Genomic DNA, 21,198 nt, shown 5'->3' with positions numbered 1-21,198 from the left:
ATCATTCATATTTAATTCAGACAGTCTTATTTCCAGTATAATAGTTAATTTTCATATAAGTAATGTAGACTAATATGATAGTTTAAATTTTATAGATTCATAGACTATAGAGTCTGATCATACATTCCTCGTTATTTTATCTCAACTTATGCACTACCCTGGTGATAGACCTTCCCAAGTTAATTCATGTTTGAGTCAAAGCACATATATACATACACAAAAGTATATGCTCATAATATATATGCAAAATATATTTTTTTTCTAAAAACTATGTTATCCTTCTCAGACTTGTTATATTATCCACATGTTTTATTTAGCTTGCCCTTGTGATTTGTATGATTTATTTCTAATCTGAATTTCTCTAGTCTCAGCTTCCGGTTTCTTCATTATTGTATATCTTTGTTGGACATCCTGAAGAGGTTCCTGTTGTCAAGTCCATGTTGTTTAGTCTGCTAAGCTAAACTAAGCTAAACTGAAAAACCTAAATTTAAAAACCAAAAAAGTCATTCATAGAACTGTAAATATTATGATGCATATTTTTAATGTCTCTAAACTAAATGACTATGGAATGGCAAATTTTACACTAAAAAAAATGGTAAAAGGCTAGCAGAAAATTTTAAGTGGAGTATGAACTTGCTTTTATTTAATATTTTAAAGTATGACCTTGGCATGAAAAATTAGTGATATGGTCATGAAAGTTTCTGATGAGAGATAGGAATCATTGTATATGCAAAGGGTAATCAAAGTATTGTGAAGGAGAAAATAATGATGGATATATAATGCCAGTGAAATTTTACAGCATGAAGTGTGGAGTTAGACAGACACTAATAAAAAAGATTTTTTTTAGAATGTGGAAGTTCATTATTTGAACTAACAGAGGAGGTGAAATTCTCATGTGGAATCTCTTTCTCTACTGCTGGAAATGTGTCCATGAAAAAAACAAAAAACCAAAAAACCAAAGAAATTTAACAATCAGGATAGTTATAGCCGTACAAATCCTTATAAGACTTCATTAAGAATATAATTTATAATTTTATAATTGTCAAGAAAAATGGACACAAGTGAAAAGAGTTTCAAAGAAAATCTCTAGGATGAGATGCAAATGCCTGTGAAATAAGGTATCTGAATGGCTCTGGATTATGCATCTTAACAAAAGAAAGCCAAATAGAGAAAATATTTTTTCTAGGAAGTAACAAAGAAACTAACAAGGTTAAAACTATTGAGGTTAATTTTATTTATATTAAAGTGTATATATATATATATATTTATATTAAAGTAAGAATGACTAGGTAATGAATTATATAGACTCAAAACCAGAGGAGCCTTTCTTGCAATCAAGAGGTGAGGTTCTTGAATGGTCTCAAAATACAAAAATATGCCACACTAGTTCTGTGATGAAACTTGGTAAATTTATGGAAATTAACAGGGTTGCTTGTAATAATAATAAGGGTATACATGTGATAACTCAGCCTCTTCCTTGTAATATTTAATTTAAATATTGATAATTTTTTGTTCATCATTATAATCTCTTCCTCAGCAATTGAGTAGCTATGCTTTACAAATGCAGTCTTCCCTTTGTATGGGAGGATATTATCGTTTGGGGAGGCAGTAGTAAAAAACTTACTGCTTGTCATTCATATTTAGTTTTTTTCTTCCAGTTGACATGACCTATAATATTTACAATCTTTAAAATGCTTAATGTGTCCTATCTTATGCTAAAATATGGTCATAAGAAGACAATACTACTTCATTTTATACTAGATTCTGCTGAGGGTCTTTGATTCTTTCAAATGTGATGTCAGAAACACTTGAAGTCAGTGACTTAGAAAAGAGTAATAAAGGTTGCCTTAAGTAGAAAGCCAGGGGGAATATTTGAATTAGTCAATGTATCTCTTTAGGCCTATTGGACATAGAAACTTACTTTTGTACTGTGGGGCTTTCCCTCTGCACATCGTTTCTTTCTTTCTCAAAGTCTCTTCTAGCTAGGTTATAATCAGTGATTTGAACATCAGCCAAACCACCTCATCAGATTTCGGCATTACCGGATAGATGAAATGTGTACTCATAAATTAGCAACTTATTAATTTCTATAACTCAGGCTCCTGGAAATGAACTCTTATTTGAATATGATTCTTCTAACTAGTATCTTGTACTTTTAAAAATAATACTGAAATATTTAACTCATCCTCCCAGCTTTCATGGAGGGAATAATTACTGATAAACTTCAAACTCCTAATTGATTAAGGGCCTGAGATGCCTAAGAACATAATTAAATTGAATTATGAAAAAGAAAGATCATAGCATGATTTTCATTAACTACTTTTAGGGTTCTCTCTCCTCTCAGCTCTGGTAGAGCTCAGCTATAGGAAGATTTCAGCACACAGTCTGGGGGGTCAGGAAGCCTGGCCACACCTGCCATCCAGAGTACAGAGCAGACACTGTTGGAAGATATAAATTAGTTTAAAAAGACCAGGAAGTACTTTCACACCCATGCACTAAAGACAGAAATACTTCCAAAATTGTATTTTATATCAGCTTCCACAAAACATCTTTCATACTTTCACAAAATTTCCTTTATTTAGGAGGTCTTGGGTAACGGGCAGCAGAAGTGAAGAGAAGTGTTTGCTCATGTTCAAACAACTTGTTGGATCTCCTTTACTTTCTCAGTAAGGATATTAGTATGAATAACTTTCCAAACTCAATGTATGTGCTGTCACCGCAATGCTTCATCTCTCCTACTCACATTTACTTACATTCCCTCCATTTCAAGTTCTCATACTATTTTATGTTTTCTTACTCTTTTTTTTTATAGTTTTCACAACCAAGTAATCTGAGTTTCTGGACTTTAGGTGTTACAACTAATTTAAGTTATGAAATTTTGGCAAAAATCTTTCTGAAAATGTTTTTCTCCATCAGAAAAATTATAATTGTGTACCGCAAGATGTCTTCATTCAGACTTCAAGGTTACAGTACCTTCAGAATTAATCAATAAGCATTTGATTCCTGAATTTTCTCTCACTGGCAGCCCTCACAGAAATAATCTGTTAATTTGGCATTTCTATTAACTAAAACCAGCCTGGATTTTTATAAGTAATTAGTCAACAGATAACTCTCTGGGAGTGGGTCATTCTTTGTCAAGTGAACATGTCTATTTCATTCTCTATTTCAACATGTCTATTTGGATACAGGTATTAGAGCATCTGGATTTCCTATGAACTTTATAGTTAAATCCATAATTACATATCTATAAATCAGCTCTTCTTAAAACCGAAAGAAATTGCCTAAATTCTCAGATGACATTAATAGTTGCATCATCTGAAGATCTGGCTCCTTTTAGTAAGTGATAGTATGCCAGCTGAGAGTCCAAACCAACTAGATAAGTATGAAAATGAAATCTTATCGATATTTTCACGATTTGACCTCAGTATTTTTTAATAATGATTGATAGGAATAGATGACAGTTTTCATTACCTCCATACTGTTTTGGGGGACAAACAGGAAAATATGTCTTAATAAACCATTATTGATATATCATGTCTTCTTTAGAATAGTCTGTTAATCTGTGAAAACATAAATTATCTTTAGCTGTAAAAGCTATACATGTCCCTACTCATTGAATATTTTATAAGAAAATAAGGGAAGGTTCCAAGGCTTCTATTTCTTGCAAACTATCAATCCTTTCTTGACAAAGACATTGAGATGGGGTTTGTGTTCTCAGCATTACTCCCAGGTACTAGGAGGAATGTGTAAAGAACACATTTTATATCCTGAAAGTGAAATGCTGAAAACTTTATACCATTTAAAGCTAGTTAAAAACATTACCATTCTCATATCTCTTTGAGAACTGGAAACAGAAATTTGAATAAGAAGCACAGGTGACGAAAACTAAAGTTGGACATTGTGGTAGGCAAGCAATTACATCCTAGTATTCTAGTTTATATTTAAAGGCACTCAAAAAGGAACTGATCATTTAAAGATACGCAGAATATAACTACTACCCACTCCTTTTAAGACATAGGAAGTAGGAGCTAATGTTGTAAATTAAAATATAACAAAACCTTACTAAATAATGATAAATAACTAGCAAAGAAACTCGATTATCTGAGGACAATAACTGTGTAGCAAATCATTTAGAACAGACTCTGTTGTGATTCAGCAAACAACATCATGTTGAGAAATTGTAGTATGCAGGAAATGGGGCAGAAAGTCAATAAACCTTCAGATTTCAGTCTCGTCAGTTTAAGGAAAGTATTTTCGGTAATCCCCAAATGACATTTCATTAGAGAAATTGTTCATCATGGACATCGGCTAGAAAATCCAGGAATGGTTAGAACTTGCATGCCAGTTGACACATAACTGACATTTGATCAAGCTAATCAACAGACTTTGTAAAAAGGCAAGAGGGAAATGCTACCTGCATTGACGTTAGGTTGCAAAACCTGTATAATTTCCAAAGTCTGTGTATACTACTTATTGAAGAGTGATCTGCTGTGGGAGGCTTGAGTGAGAAGTGTTGCAAATCCACATTTTGCTGTTTATCTACCCAACTGGAAATTACGACATGGAATATGCCTTTTTATATGGGAGTACAAGTAAAAAATATTTGTATAGTAATAATCCACTGTCATTACTTCACTGTAAAACTTTATAAAACAGAATGCAGCAGACTAAGACTGAACATTCATTATCATACCAATGTCTAAGCATGAACCTGTCCATCTGTAAAAACATATATACATCTATATTTTGTAATAGAGTTGTCATGTGAGGAACAAATATTTTCACAGAAGTAGCCATAATGATGACTTTGAGTTACTCCTGTAGTTCTAAACAAGAAATGTACAGAACATATTTTTCTTTCTGGTTTGTATTTTCTTTTCTATTGGAAGCACTGAATTTCATCTACCACAGTGTGCACCAATCTTGCTTTCCCTGTTCAGCTGTCATTATCTCCACCCATAAATTTTCTCACTTCCCTCCTGTTTTCTCCCCACCTCACAGGAAAGGGGAGTGGCAAGAGCTGGTCAGTTGACTGTCAGCCAGGGTCAACTCACCACCTCTAAAAAAAAAAAAAAATCTGTTTTTTTAACTTTTTTTTTTCCCTCAGAATTTATTGTGGGAAATAAATGTATAAGAAATAAAAAGGTGGCATTGATCTTCTGGGCAATTTACATAAAATAAAAGGGCAACCTTCTCTTTAAAGTGAGATTACTTTGAATAGAAATAAGGCCAATTGTTTCATAAATTTACTATTGGCATGTCATGGTGATTCAATACTTAAAATCCTTGCTTTATCTTTAAGGAAGTCCCCAAAATCATGTGATTTCTATACTGGTAGATTTTACTAGAAGTGTTGAAATGTTGAAACCTTATAAGGGATTTCAGGAAAGTTGACGTCATGAATCTAATGAGATGTTTATGTCTTTCAGTTTGGCTGGTACTTCCTTTGTTTTTTTTTTTTTCCCCTGAGTTAATGTACTCTTATCCCTCCATAATAAGTACACTTGAATGAGAGTTCAATCAAGGCACGTAAATGATATCTTTATAAAAGTAATTTTTTATCTTTCAATCCAATGAATTAGAGAGACAAAAAGTTAACAGTGTGCAACATTGCAACATGGATGATGAATGCAGAAATAAAAAGAAGGATGCAGTGACTTGTTTTAGAACATTCTGTATGATGAGGTAGTAACACCAGACATTGCAAGAGAGCTGGCACAGGTGAGTAATGCATAAGCAGCACAGAGTTTAAAGATGAATGTGCGATGTGTTAAATAGGATTCATTTAAAGCGTATTGCAAAAGGAAAGAACAGATAGTATGACTTTTGGATTCAAAACTTCTAAGAGTATCTGAATAGCTATTTTTTATTCTTTTTGTGAGGTTCCAAAAAGACTTAGGTAGAGATTAAATTTGCCAGAAAAGAGATGGTGTATAATAAGTCTATAGATGGATAGAAAAAGAGTTTAAACATTTTAAAAAATGAAACAGTTCAATGAAGATACATGTAGAATGGTGACTTTGATGAGTCTTTATCACACAAGGCCATGTTCATCATAAATTATAAGCTGTAAAAAGGGAATTATACAGTCAAAAGACAAGCCTGTTTGTATCATTAATGAATGATGAGCAACAGAAACAGAAAACCCAAATATCAATATGAAGCATAATGACAGCTTTGATAAATCCATTACACAGGCATCCCAATGCTTCATAAAATACGTAGAATTTAAAAGACAAAGAATTTTATTTTAAATCCCACAAGAGAAGCCTTTGTGTGATCAAAATTTAGTGGCTTGCTGCAATAATTTTTAAATGAAAGAACGATACTACTTAAAACTGAGAAACATGTATATTATAGGCTTAATTAAAACAAATCAGAGTGAAAAGGAATTCAGCATGAATTCGTTGTAGAGTACACTTAGGGATACTTCATGAATGATGTATTACTATTATTTCAGTGAATGGTGTCATATACTACACATCATATACATAGTATATTCTCCTATTACATGTTAACTCAAGACAGAATTCCTCCAACATTTTGTGGCCCAGTATCTGTTTCAACAGACATAACAGTCATACGGGCAACTATCAAAAAACTGCTTTATATTTGTTTAAAAGTCTCTTTCTGCAATAAGATTTTTCCTCTGAATTGTATATTAACATGAAACTCAGTTTAGAGGGGAGACTATGTACTGTGAGAGCAGTTTGTGTTGCATCTGAAGGACTCACAAAAGGACAGAATATTCAACATCAGTTTGTTGGAAAGAAACATAGCAGGAACCTCTAAAGAGATAAAGTTTAATCCTGTTCCTAATCTGGAGATGATAGAATAATAAGAAGGATAATGCTACATTAATAGGAATGATAAGCATAATTTACAGATTATAATCTAATTTACAGTGTCTGTTTAAGGTGCCAGGAGAAAGTGAGGGTGACATAGATGCGGATTCTGCAGACTCACCCTTCCAGTCTGCCCTTAATGTCACATTTGTGTGTACTCCTGCAACAGACTGAACTGCTAAAATGGAGGGACTTTTCCCAGACCTGACAGTTTTCAGTGCCATATCATAGGACTAGTGACTTAACAAGAGGTCCTTTTCCAACTGAAAAGGTGTAAAATAGTATATTATTTTATTCTACTAGAAATCATGGCTGAATTTACGTAACACCAAATGTAGAGCAGTTGCCCTTTTTTGAAACTGCAGAGTAAAGAGTTAAGAACAGTAGAGATGGTGTTCACTAGCACAGACCTATGTACCTGAATATTTGCTGTTGAAGTCACTTTAAAAAGTGCACTACTCTGTACATACTAAGCTGAAGATAATTAGTTATCCTTTTCTCCTTAAAGACCAAAGTTTGGACATCAGTGAACAGCCATCAGATACTAATGATTCTCCATCGCTTTTACACTGGGCCAGATCTGAACTGTTGTCTTGTGTATGAAATGTCAATTCCATTCTTTCTTGACTTAAAAAACACAGAAAAAATTATATTATTTATTGCATATTATTTTATTCTGCTGGGTAAAAAAAAAAAAGACTTGCACAAATCTAATTGAAACATTTAATTAGTCATGTTACTTTTAGACTGTCTCAAGGCTTCATAATTGAGCCTTTAAAATTGTACACACACACACACAAAAGAATTAAAAAATAGTATAAGGTTGTTACTTGCCATTGTTTTGATAATTTAATTCTTTATCTAATTTTATTTTAGTTTTAGTTTCTCTCATGCTTGCAGATTAAGAAAAGGAATTCCCAATAAAAATCACAGTACTGGAATTCCTATGTAATAATCCACCTTAAAAATAGTACTTATTTTTAGTATACTACTTCATCCTGTTCCTTTCCACAAAGCTGCTCCTTCCAAAATATGGCACAACCTAGCCATGAATTTCTAGAAAGAAACATGGTGTTTCAGTCACTCTTACATAGAATATTATGAAATATATGCTTTCTGAGTTATGAATTACCTTAATTTTTGCCTTCAACAAGAAGGTGTTCTTCAAATAACTGGCACCTTATCTGGATTCTCTTTAAGTCTCCAACATGTTGAAGGTTCAAACTTCTATGGATATGGCTACAATATGTCAGATATCTATATTCAAAATCTTTGAAATCATACTTGACATCAACTCTGTTATTTACTGTTTGCCGCCTTCCAGGCTAAGCAGCAGCAGGCTAAGCAGCTACCTGACTAATAGGTTGAGGGTTTTTTTGACAGAGGATGATGACTTTAAAAACAAAACAAACCAATCAATCAATCAAACAAACAAACAAACAAAAACAGGCGAAGGTTAGTTTAAGAAATTCCTTACATCTACAGAAATAATCTATTTTTTAAAGTTTTGTCTAAAGATAATTTTTTAAGATATGTATTTTCAGGATTTTCTTTTTTATTACTGTTTGATTTGAAATAAAATAATACATGATAATTTATTTTTTATGAAACCAGAAAGCTGTAGCTAATAAAATATATAAATTAGTTGAGTAAAAAGTATAAAAGATAACACAAAATATCGAATACATAAAACCAGTGGACATCATAGCCACAACATGATTTAAAATTCTATGGAAACTTTTATAATATTTTATGACATATTTATAACATTTTAGCTGCATGCATAATAAGAAATATAATGTCATACTTCCCATTTTCCAACCTTCTCTCCAAGAGCTGTTTTGTAAGAGTTAAAGAGAAAAGTGTGACTTAGAAAAAAAAAAAAAAGCTTACACAAATCTAATTGAAACTTTTAATTGGTCTTATGTTATTTTTACACTGTCTCAAGGCTTCATAATTGAGTCTTTACAGTTGTACAAACAAACAGAAGACTGGTAAGAACCTGAAATTCATGATGTTTACTAATGAAGTCAGCCTGGAAACCTCTTCATTCAATATTGCAAATGATTGCCATCATATTCTGATTGGACCCTTGATTTGCATTTTAATGAGTACATAGTATTTGAAATGCAAACCAGGGTGTTATCAGGGGTATTTCACTAGAACTGACAAGATTAAAATGAAAAACATCTAATGTTCCCTTTTATAAAAATATTTAAAATGAAGTGCAAGACAGACACATTTTAATTTATTAGAAGGAACTTGTAATAACTGACATTAATTAATTAATTTTAAATTACAATAAATTCCCATGAAATAGTGTACTTTAATCTCATTATCAAGAATTGTATTCATTAAGATTATAGTTTTTATAACAGACACCCAAAGGGCTATCTAGACTTATACATTCTCATTGGACTTGTAGTATTTATTTGTTATGACAAAGAAGAAATGTTACAGGAAGAGAAACAAATTTGTTAAATCATTTTTTCTCTAGGTACACATGAATTGCTTAATTCAGGTTCAGAGATTCATCAGTTTAATCAATTTTATATTTAATTTCTTATGTATTATTTGCTTTCCTATTTATTTATTATTTATTTAAATATTATTTGATTTCTTATTTATTTTATTTATTATTGTTTTAATGAATATTCTGATCTTTGCTAAAGCTTTACTTAGTGGTAGCAAATTTTACAGTAGAAAAATAACTTGCCTTCTTACTCGTAAATTTATTCATAATCAGACCAAAAATGGAATTAATTACTTTTTGTCCTCTCACCCATTCTTAATTCTATCACTGGCTAGAGTAGCTACAAGGAAAGGCTGGTGGACAAATATTATGCTGGAGTAAATAGAGAAACCTCTGTTGAATTGAATGAAGCTTTGCTATATTGAAATAGTTTTAAAAAAAAAAAAACAAAACAACACAACCCCCCCCCCCACAAAAACACAAAAATAGCTAGCAGCAGTGACAGTTCTTTTTAAAAAAACTGTAGGAAGTTGGCATGGGCTGAGGTCATTAAGCCAAACACTCTCTTGTAATAAGCAAATTACCTACTCATAAATGGCTGTAACTCCACTGCAGTTAGTGGAGCTGCCCCGCACTGGACTTATTCCATTTTGTAACAATTAAAAAATTGGTTCTGAAGTGCTCATGTATTTTCCAGTGATCCTAAGAATGAGAGAGGAAGGGCATAGATGACAGGAAGAAAGGCTATTTGTATGGAATAATTTATTACTGTTATTTTATTTTGCTATTTCCTTTCTATTTCAGACTTTTTACAGCTTATTTTAAAAACAAAGTGAGCAAATGAATGCATAACTACCCAAGCAGTTGTGGAAACATATGTTTTGACTGATCTGTTGTGATTTTTTTTTTTTTCTGAGCTTATATTTCGCAGGAGTTCAACTTTATGGCTTATTGGAAAATATTCATAATGCATACTTTAAGGACCTCTAGATAGTGCTACTAAATGTATGATCCACTTTGGTAAAGAAGGCTTCCATGCTTATTTATTTTCTTTTTTTTTAATGTATCATTCGAGTTATTTACATTTCTTTAAAATTTTGATAGATTTAGCTACTTCTTTTTTAAACTTTATAATTGCAAGCAAGTTGAAAACAGTGGATAGCTGGTATTTCTTTTCAGGAATTAACACGAACTTTTTTTCTATTTATATCTGCATTACTTTTTGTTCCGTCTTAAAGTGTTGAGAATGTGTTGACAAACAAACCCATTCAGTAGCTGATTTAAGGATTTGGAGTCACAACAGTAAAAGGCTGTGAATAGACTGATACATTGTATCCATAGATAAGCAGTTGAGTTTAGCTTTATTTTCATTTTATTATTCTGGAAAGAAAATCTCTGGTGACAAGGTACTGCAATTCTCCAAGCTGGTCAATGACCTTTTATTCTTTCGGGCATGGTTCAGTTGCAGCCCTTCTCAAAAATAACAACAAATCAGCAACAGTTGTAAAAGGTTCCACGTCCATTTATATTGTTATGTCAGGTCTGGTGAACTTGCTTTCAGCTCATTTCGCATCAGAAAGCTTACATGAAGCATAAGCCAGTTCTTGAGAATGGGAGCACTCAAATGAAACTTCAGATCATGAACAGAGAGTCTGAGGCAACGTTGACTTTCTTTCACGAACAAGTAGTAACCATTACAGCACCAGTGTATATCGTTGACACAAAGACAATGAATACAACCAGGAATTACACTCAAAGTTCCTAGGTAGTCTAATAACACAAAGTATTTTACACATTAAAGCTGTTAGACTTCATGAGGTCTGAGGACTGAGCAAAAAGACCCTGAGAGCCTACAAGTTTTATTTGCCTTTAAATCTTTATTTTTGCTCTATGTTGCAAACTAAATATGCTCATGAGGTGCAAAATGGAAAGTAAACTGCAGAAAAAGAGAAAATAGGAACAAGCAATATCGCAGAGTTGGTAAGGATTTGAAACTTGACCAGAACAGAAAGAAAAGTGCCTCGTTGCGTATGGAGCAACATTCAGGAGATAAATGCCTTTTTTTTTTCCCTAAATGTGACGTTTCTCATCAACTGACATGCAAGACAATTCTGAACAAGAGGCTGTGTTAGAATGATTAAGAAAGGAAAAGGTAACGACATAATCTGGAGAGTATTACTGGATATCTTCTTTTCTTCTTGTAAAAGTTGTGCAACTCTTTGAAATACCTTGGAGCGGGGAGAAGGATAATTTTAGATATACAGGGCATTGCAGCTGACAACAATCAGGATTCAACAGCAAAAAGAACAATTTTCAAAAGCCGCTGGGTGACTTATGCACTGATATTCCACTGGCTTTCAGGGGAAACTGACTACCCAAGTGACCTAGAACAGAATTAATCTCCCTAAATTCGTGCACTTTAAATGTAGGTGCATAGTGTACAAAGGGCCTCTCAGACTGTTTCTTAGTCGTGAGACAAATAAGCCCCAGTAAAGATGTTCTGTCACCCCTTTTATCTTCAGGTCAATTGCCCTTTATAGATTTTTATTTCTTACAACTGATCACAAAGAGTGCAAAAAAAAATGTCAATAGGTAGCTACTTTTTAGATGGCTAAAGCTATCTGAAATACATCCTCCTGCAAAAGATTTTGGGAAGAATTAATGCACTGTGTAAGTTGGATTTTGACTTTGGGGAGAAGTATAGCCAGTCTTGAGGTAGATGCACCAGCAACCAATAACCCCAAAAGGGGTTTGAATGTAGAGTCCAATTTTGCTGAAAAATAAACAGTAAAAAAAAAAAAAAGTTAAACAAAAGAGCAAATTTGGCATGTTGCAAATATCTCGTTTGCCTGCTGTTTCCTAGCACAAAGGGTTTTTTTCAGCTTTGGCCCTACTCCAGCAATCTTTCCATCACTTTCCTTGTTGCAAAAGTTTGGCAGAGTCCCCCGTAGGTCCCAGGGGAAAAAGAAAATCTCTGTCACCCACTTTTAAAAGGAAAATATTTTAAAAATTTCTCCTGAATTACTGATGGATCTGTTTTAAATTTAGCAGTGCCTGATACACAATGAGATAATCAATGCCTTTAAAACCATCTCCAGAATGCTGGCACTTTATCCCTGGGATAAACACAGCTTTGGTGTATCTTGACTGTTTCAGGTAAGAGTTATAAAAGCTTATCTTCTTGTTCTCAATTTATTTTGGTGTTTCTGAGAGACACTGCAATCCAACAGGCAGAAAAATGAAAATTTTTGAGAAGATGCTCCATTAAACTGTGGGTTTAATGTAATGCAAAATATGGATGAAGACTTCAACAATTTTAAATATTTCACTTCTCAGTACCAAAACCTTGCAACCAAACAAAAATATGATGAAAAACAGGGCGCTGCAAACATTGAATTGCACTGTTAAGTCTATATATAATACAACCAGGATGGTGATGAGCACACTAGTAACTTCTGTTTGACCGGGTGTGCCACTGAAACAAAGGATGACTCCTTAAAGCATTTCTACATAATAACTGTAAAATAATCCTTGTAAAGTCACTCCTGATTATTCTGTATCATCTGTCTATGGTTTTTAAGTTAAACTTGACTTCAGGAGTTTCTGATCCTTGTTTAAAGATAGTGCTTTTTTGCCTGTGAAATTATCCTCTAACTTTCCTTGCTATTTGGAGTTGTTTCCTCCTTTATTACATATTTATTGATTAGATTTTCATAAACAATTATGATATGCCAATCAGAAATCATGGCACAACTTACAAGTTGTTTTTTTTTAAAAATATGACAGAATTTGTCATCTTTTTATTGAAGGAATCCCATACATACAACTTTATATATTTAAAGATACTTATTTTATTTATGCATCCAGCACTGTCTGACATAAGTAACATTTTTTACAGATTTATTACATTCTCTTTGGTTACCGAATTTTCCATGAACTTTACCATATATTTTACCATTTTTGTCTTAAACACGCTCATGATTTGCAAGTATTTACTAAAACCTTTTGATTAAAACAGTTAAATGAGAACAAAGGTTCTATTCAGTTTTCTCCTTTTAACACATAATTATTCATGGTGTTTAGTTAGGAGCTTAAGTTGTGTGACATTTTTTCTGATCTTTTACAGGGTGATGTAAACACTTAACATTTATCTATTTTGAGAAGGGAATGTCAGGAAACATACAAAGACAAAAATTCTTGGATGAATAATAAGATATATTAGAATTGTGGTTTTTACTGGGATCCATGACAAGTTTCATAAGTAGTCGGTTGCTTGAATTCTCACAATTAGCTGGACCTCTAGTAACACAAGCCCAATATTTTCAATGAAAAAATGCATGTTAATTTGTCAATAGGTGTGGTACCATCATTATGTAATGAATTTAATAAATGTGTGTGTACTAAAATCTGGCACAAAGGAAAATCTTTCAAAAGAGATGACATTTTCAGTGTGATGTTTATTTCTTGTCTATCCAAATCATAGCCTAACTCCTATGCCCGAGGGAGGCATCTTCACTTATGACTTGGCACAGTGTGAACTTAACAGATGGACACAAGCGTAAGCAGCCAAAAGCCAGTACTCTATGTACATTTAGGGTATTTGCTGATGACAGGATTCTCAGACAGGAATTTTCAAACAGCTGTCAATTCTAAAGCTATAACCCTATGTTTAAACTTATATAGCACTACTAAATCAGCTTTGACACATTTCCACTTCAAAAAGTGGCAACTTCCACACTGTGCAAGGAAAGATTTTCTTTTGGATTTTTGAGTGTTTGAGCACTGCATCCTGGACGTTATCTTCTGTTTGCCCCTGTGAAAATACCCCTTACTAAACACAGCTGAAAGCTGAAGCTGCTGGGACACGTTTGGAAACCAGGCCAAGTAGAATGGTGTCATTTCACCACGAATAGATGTATTCATGCAGCAAACAAAGGCAGTTTAAATCTCTGTGTCCACTGAGGATGTCAAGCCTTCTGAACTGTCACATTCAGACAGGGTCAAGACAGGCAAAATGAACTGATTATTTCAAACTTCTTGAAGATTCTGCAGAAAATGCAGTTATTCCTCTCAAATCCTTTTTGTCTTTAGAGTCAAAGGATCATGTACTGAGCCTGACTGAGTCTGTCAAGAAGAGCAGGAGTTTTGTACTATCTTTAAACATCTGTGATAAATATTTGATCTGTGACATCCTGTTTCTGGGGAATATTGCCAACAGGGATATTAACAAGAAAATCTTTTGATTGTAATCAGACTGCTGCTAAGGATTTTTGGAAGCTGTAAAAGGATGCTTGTGCATTTCAGAGCAGCACACAGTCTTCAAGGAGGGAAATAAAATCACATGATCAGAAAATATTGTGGCTTTTGTGTCATATACCCTCATCATGTCCTTGCTTTCAGTGCTTTGTAACTCTGGTCTGCCCCCCTATATTCTCTCTACTCTGATATACTCTCTTACAAAATATTGCAATAACTTTTATTTCCTATTTAAAGGAGTTTTTGAAAATTAGCTGATAATTATACATGCTTTGGGGTTCTACCTGTAAAATGCTAATAAAATACAATGTTTAATAAAAGTAATTTAAAATTAATTTAAGTCATGATTGAGTGATATTGAGCTTTCAACATAAAATATTTTAATGAAAATTTAAGAACCTTTGATAACCTGGAAAAAAATATTTTTAAGGCTGAATGTATCTTTTATTATTTATGTTTTTTTCTGAGGAACTATTATTCTTTTACAAGTGCCTTTTACATTGCTTTAAATTCATTTGAAAATCTTTTGTGAAATGTCAGGTTTCTGCTTATGATGTAGATGAAGGTAACAAAGTTATTAAAGACAAAATTAGAATGTTGTTTGTTTGTTTGTTTGTTTGTTTCTCAGTGGCTTCCTCATATTTCAATGTGTTTACTATACAGTGGCAACCTGCAAACACAGTCAGCCACAGGACAGAACTGATTATACAATAACCTGTATAAGAAAGCTCTATCGTATTTGGGATCCAAACTTGCTTTCATACAGTCCAGACAAATAAGAACAGGCAGTGCTGAAAATGAGCAAGCTGGTCCACCAATATGCTCTGCTGCTGCTCTGCATGCTGCTCTGCTGCATGCTACCAGCATCAGTCTGCTATTTTCTAAATTCACCCTGAATGCTTTGAGCTTGACTTATGGCTTGCCTATTAGACAACAGTACAGTTGGAAAAAAACAGATCACAGGACGTGGCAAGCATAAGCCCTCTCACCAATGTGCTCTTATTTCTGTTGTATGGATTTACATCGAAGAAAAGGGAAAAAAACAGATATAAATGAGCATCTGACCTTGGAATTTGACCTTGTGCATAAGCTTTGTTGAGAAAGTTTTATTAAATAGCATTAATTCCTCCTATCTATGGAAAATAGAGTCTGATAAAAATAAGGGCAGCAGAACTAGTAAATGGAGAATGGTGGTGATATATCATATCCCTAAAAATCTCATTAGGATAAATAATATCTTGTCTCACTAGGGATCATTTTGAGCACATTATATTGAAAATGACTTATTTTTCACTCACTTAAAGGTGTCTGGTTTATACTTCATGATGGAAAGCAGCTTACTTTTTCAGGAGTCTCCTGAGCATGGAAAGAAATGGTACAGGATGTTCTATCTAAGATTTTTGGCAAGTTGTTCAACTGCTTTTGCTGAATCACATTTTAAAACCTTGACAGTGACTTAAATGATCACGGATTTAAGCTTTGTGCCTAACATACTGTAATGTCATAACTCTGTTCAGGAAGGCAGTGATGAGCAAGTTTAAGCAGTGCAATGTACTCTCCGTGTGCATGTAGTTCTTCATCCTTCTTTAATAAATACACAGAGATATATACTGTACAAGAGACAGCAAGCCAGGTGAAAAAGCACCCCATTAATCTCTAGCAATTGGAGCACTTTGTTTCGTAATGAAATTTTGTTCCATCTTTCTAGTACAAACTGATGCCAGTTTCTTATTCTTTTTAGGGTCAATAGAAAAGATCTTTGATAGAAAATTGCCCTTTCACTCTCTGCAGGTCATGCATTCTGCACAAAAACACAACCCTGAAATCCTGAGGAAGGAAAGAGTCTGCTATAAGTTCATACCTGGCACTTCATTCTTTGTTAGCTTCTTTTCCTATATTTATCTTGATCAGTAAGGGCAGAAAATTTATTTGTGCATTATATGCATAAAACTCCTTGTTTTATTATTATCCCTGCTCCATATTCACACTGATAGAGACTCAATACCCTAAGACTGCTATTCTTGATTGCTTTTCATTCTTTCTAACCACAGTAATATTACTGACTGAAAAAACTGGTCCCCAGTATTATTTGGAATTGTGGATCTGCTTTGATTTTCAGTGTTTAGATATGAACATTTTGTGCATAGTCTGGACCTATGAAGTAGTCTTTTCCTTTATCTACAAATAAATCAAAATCATGTCTTATTACCTTGAACAATGGTTAAATAAAAATCTTAATTTATAAGCCGGAATGCTGGCCTGAATTCAATGTCCAGTTGGGTTTACAGGTACTTTTACTTAAAGAAAATCCCATTTAATTCACTAATTCATTACCTCACATCTCCCTCTGGGAACCAGTGGCCTGTAGAAAACTTTTGTAGTGGAAGGTGAAATTACTTCCTTATCTCCAGCTCCACCAGGCCAAGGCTCAGCATCTACTTCTCAACATTTATTTGCCCCTTGCCTTGGACCCCATAAAGACTGTCCATAGGACTTTAGCAACCAGAACTTTGCAGAGACTTTCTGACAAATATGGTGTTTATTAGTGTTTAATAGTTGTATAATAATTAGTATATAATAGCTGTTCAAGGAACTTGTTGTTGTTCTGTAAGGAGCTGACCTTTAAGGGAGTGGATCACCCACATATTGAAAGAATAGTTTCTGAGGCAAGGGGTGGAAAAGAGATGAAAACTGCAGTTGGTATCATGTTTTCAATGGTCTTGTGCTAGAAGCATGTAACATTTAAAGAAAAACAAATGCAAAATAACGCAATTCAACTTCTCCTGTTAAAATACAAAGAGCAGCAGAAATACTTAAAGTTGGTAGGGAGTGTTTAAATGGTCAAGTTTTTTTTACTGGACAGCAGAACTCGGTAAATATTAGAGTAAATTCTTAAATAAAGGAGGAGTTGATTTGACTGTAATCCTGAGTCACAGTATTTAGTGTTTGAAAGAACACTGGTGATATGGAGAATATGTACAGAGGGTCAGAATTTCACAAACTTCATAAAAATTAGTAGAAATTTTTTTTTTTAAATATTCCCTGATGAAATGCATCCCGGTTTACTGTTCATTTTTTTCCACGCTGAAGTAGTTCATATACTCAACACATGCAAACAATATGATATAATTCAGTTTCTGAAATGCACAACATGAATAATACTTTCTGAGTAATTTGCAAATCATCCGCATTCAGAAAACTTTTATTCTAAAAATTCAGCTGTTTAATTTCAAACAAATTAAAGGAAATCAGGATCAGTTGCAGTTCATCAGCTGACCAAAACCACAACCGTGATTGCAATTATTATTTTTCTTTTGGATAATTAAGCATGTAAAAAATAGACAAAGCCTACAAGATTAATACACATCCTAATACTTCAAAATTAAACAAAATCATGATATTAATAATTAATAAAATTCTACATCATTTATAGTACCTTTTTTTCTGTGGAGATAAAATATGGTATTATTTCACAGTTAGAAGGATTGATTTAAAAATTACCCTTCAATTTTTAAAGGCTTGCACATAGAGGCTTTTGGTATGAAATGTAATGGAATTACATTTATTCCATAGTGATAATTCTGGATTAATGTTTTCATTTTTGCAGTGCATTAATGTGTCTAAATTCAAGTTAACTGAAGCTTTGCAGATGATTTACAATGGAACATTAGGAAAGTGGACTCAACTGTCATCCTGGATTAATTAAACCCCAATATAAAGAGAATTAATTTAGTGAATATCCGCAATCCTCATTTAGCTTGGAACTAAAAACAAGAAAAAAACTTCATGAATATGAGACTATTTTTTCTCTCTCAAATATTATCCTCTAATCCTGTTTAGTTGCATTAGAATCCCATCAATGCCAACAGAGGCCCAGAAGTCTACAGCTGTGTGGGTGTTTGTAGCAAAAAAAGTGGTCAAACCACATTTTGACATGTTAAAAACAGATTTCATACATCTTCAGAGATTTGTGCTAATGAGATTAAATCCTACTGTTTTTAAAGTATTTCTGTCACTTCCCAGCGGATTTTTTAAATTCACAAGGTTTTTTCATGGAGAATGTAAAGTAGTGCTCCTAAAAATGTGAAAAATAAGTCTTTTGACAAAACCTTTTATCCAAATCCTGTACAAGATGCTCTCCTTTTATCCACATTGAAATAATGTGTACAAGTTTTGTGGAAATAGCTGGTGTGATAGAAATTGTTCACGTGGTAGTTACAGTAATTGTACTACAGCGTAAGTCAATACCTCACTCCAGAAAGAAACTTTTTAAAAAGGGCTTAGAATGATGAAGAGAAGTAGCAGCAGCTCCTAAAAACCTGTAAGAGGGGAAAAAAAAAAAAATTAGAACCGAAGTTACCATAATGAAAAGAAAATGCTCACAGATTTTGTAGTTCCTGAATTCAGGATATCTGAGATCATCATGACTGCTTGGCATCTGAACTGATCTGTGCTCACTGGGGATTAATTTGTGATACTCAAACATTTAGATATGCAGGACTGGATGAAGAGTTCAGCTTAAACAGTTAACTGTATTACAACTGTCTGAATTCATTTTCTGATCAAAAGATACAAAACTACACCAATTGCTCAGACTGGGATAGTTTGGGGGTTATGGAGATTTCCAGATTAAATAGGAAGTATCTACTGCTACTCAGGAGTAAAGGAGATCCTGAACAAGGTTATTCTTGACAACAGTTTAGGCATATGTGCCCTGAAGGTTGAATTCAGGCAAGTTCCCTTTTGCTTTGGCCCTCAGTAACTCAAGCAATTACATGACACTTAAAAGCCTGATTTTGTCAATTGTCTTACACTGAGTGCTGGTAAACCAGAAATTATACTTGGAGGCACTACACCTAGGGCTGATGATTTGACTTGTGTAAAGATATTGGCACTACATGATTGTTTAAATTTTCATGCAGTGATCTGAGCACTACTGCTGTGGTATTTGTCTTTAATTGTCATGTAGACTGAACAGAAAAAGAAAAGACAGGATTATATTTAAAATACTGTAAGCAGCGGGTAAATAGAAGCAGAAAAATAATGCAAAATGTGTTTTCTTTTTATAGAGAACTCCCTTTGGAATTATTTGAGAAGCCTTTTCTGTCTAACTAGCCATCCAATACAGGATCCTTGATTTTGGTTTACATCATCACCCTGACAAGATGCTGACTCTGGCTGAGAACTTGAAATAACAGTAGAAACCAAGTCAGTCTAAAAGCATTACAGATTTGTAAAACAGTAACTTTGCCAAACACTTACAATGCAGTCACAGTATTTGCATATTCCTTCATGCAACTAGATGATTAAAAGGGAAACAATCATTCACACTTCATTTACATTTATTAAAGTGTTAGTGTAGTTACTCATCCAAGGAAAGGATATATTCAGGACAAATAAGTTAAATTTCAGAAAGTAATTATGCTTATTTTTGTAAATTAATGAACTTCAAGCAAATCTGCACAAAAATGTATATTTAATTGTCTCTAAAAAATACCTGTTTGGAGAGTATTAATAAATCATGACCTTGAGGCAGTAGGGCAAATGGATTTATTGTGAATACAGGAAAAGTGAGCTTTTAAATGAAATGGAGATTATTTTTTAGCTACTAACATTCCAGAGAGATGTCTAAGATAATATTCAGTGTAGTGAAACTTCATCTGGAATGTCATGTAGAAACATGGTTCTTCACATTTAAGAAGAGAATTTGTAATAAATGACAATAGAATGACAAAGGCAAGTATCTTGCAGCCATTTAATACCAAAGGAGACTAAAATAATTTGGTTAGTTTGCTCCATGGGAGTTATGGCTGCTTTTATAAATATGCTGGTTGTATAATCACCATGAAGGGAGAAGAAATGCTTTTAAGTAAAAGGAAAAAGTAGAGGCAAAACTACATGCATATAAATTATATATAAAGAAGAAAATGATCTATACTTGTGCAAGATGTCTTATGCTCCCTGCAGAGTGGGCTTTAAGTTCACTGATTCCTTTGACTTCCATATATTTCCCCCCTACATTATCGGTTGTTGGCTTGAGTAGAACTCAGCTCATGATATCTTGTGTTAAACTGAACACTTCCTATGCTCAGTTTGTATAAAGACATTTCAGAGAATGTAAACACACTGCTGGGCTCTCTCCTTTGAGTATTCTCTGGTGCTTATGACAGTCATCACTTCTGTGAACTATATTATTGTAGATATGAGCCCAGGAATGACAACGTTTACATCCCCAGAGGAGGATGCAGAAACACTACTATACAGGGAAGGATGTTAATAATACTTACTTATTGTACTGCTGTCAAAGAGTAACAAAATTATGGCTCTTTTTTGGGAAATACAAATAGAAATTACTCACATATGCACCACTTTGGTATCAGGCATTCCTTGATCCTATAGTGGTATTACAGGCAGCAGAATCCCAGAAGTGTTCCTAACATCAGTAAATTCCATTGTATTTCTCCATATTATTATTGACTACTTCTATAGTTCTTAAAATGTAAGACTACATTGTTCTGTCAGATAAGAACCAAAAACTTGTGGCTTGTGTGTTGGAGGTAGATGAAAGAAGGATTCTATATCATTTACTGTTACACAAAGCCTATAAATTGGCATACGTAAGAA

The sequence above is a fragment of the Caloenas nicobarica genome, chromosome 5 (genome assembly GCF_036013445.1).
Source record: "Caloenas nicobarica isolate bCalNic1 chromosome 5, bCalNic1.hap1, whole genome shotgun sequence".
NCBI classification, from domain to species: Eukaryota; Metazoa; Chordata; class Aves; order Columbiformes; family Columbidae; genus Caloenas; species Caloenas nicobarica.
Note: the sequence above shows the minus strand (reverse complement) of the source record.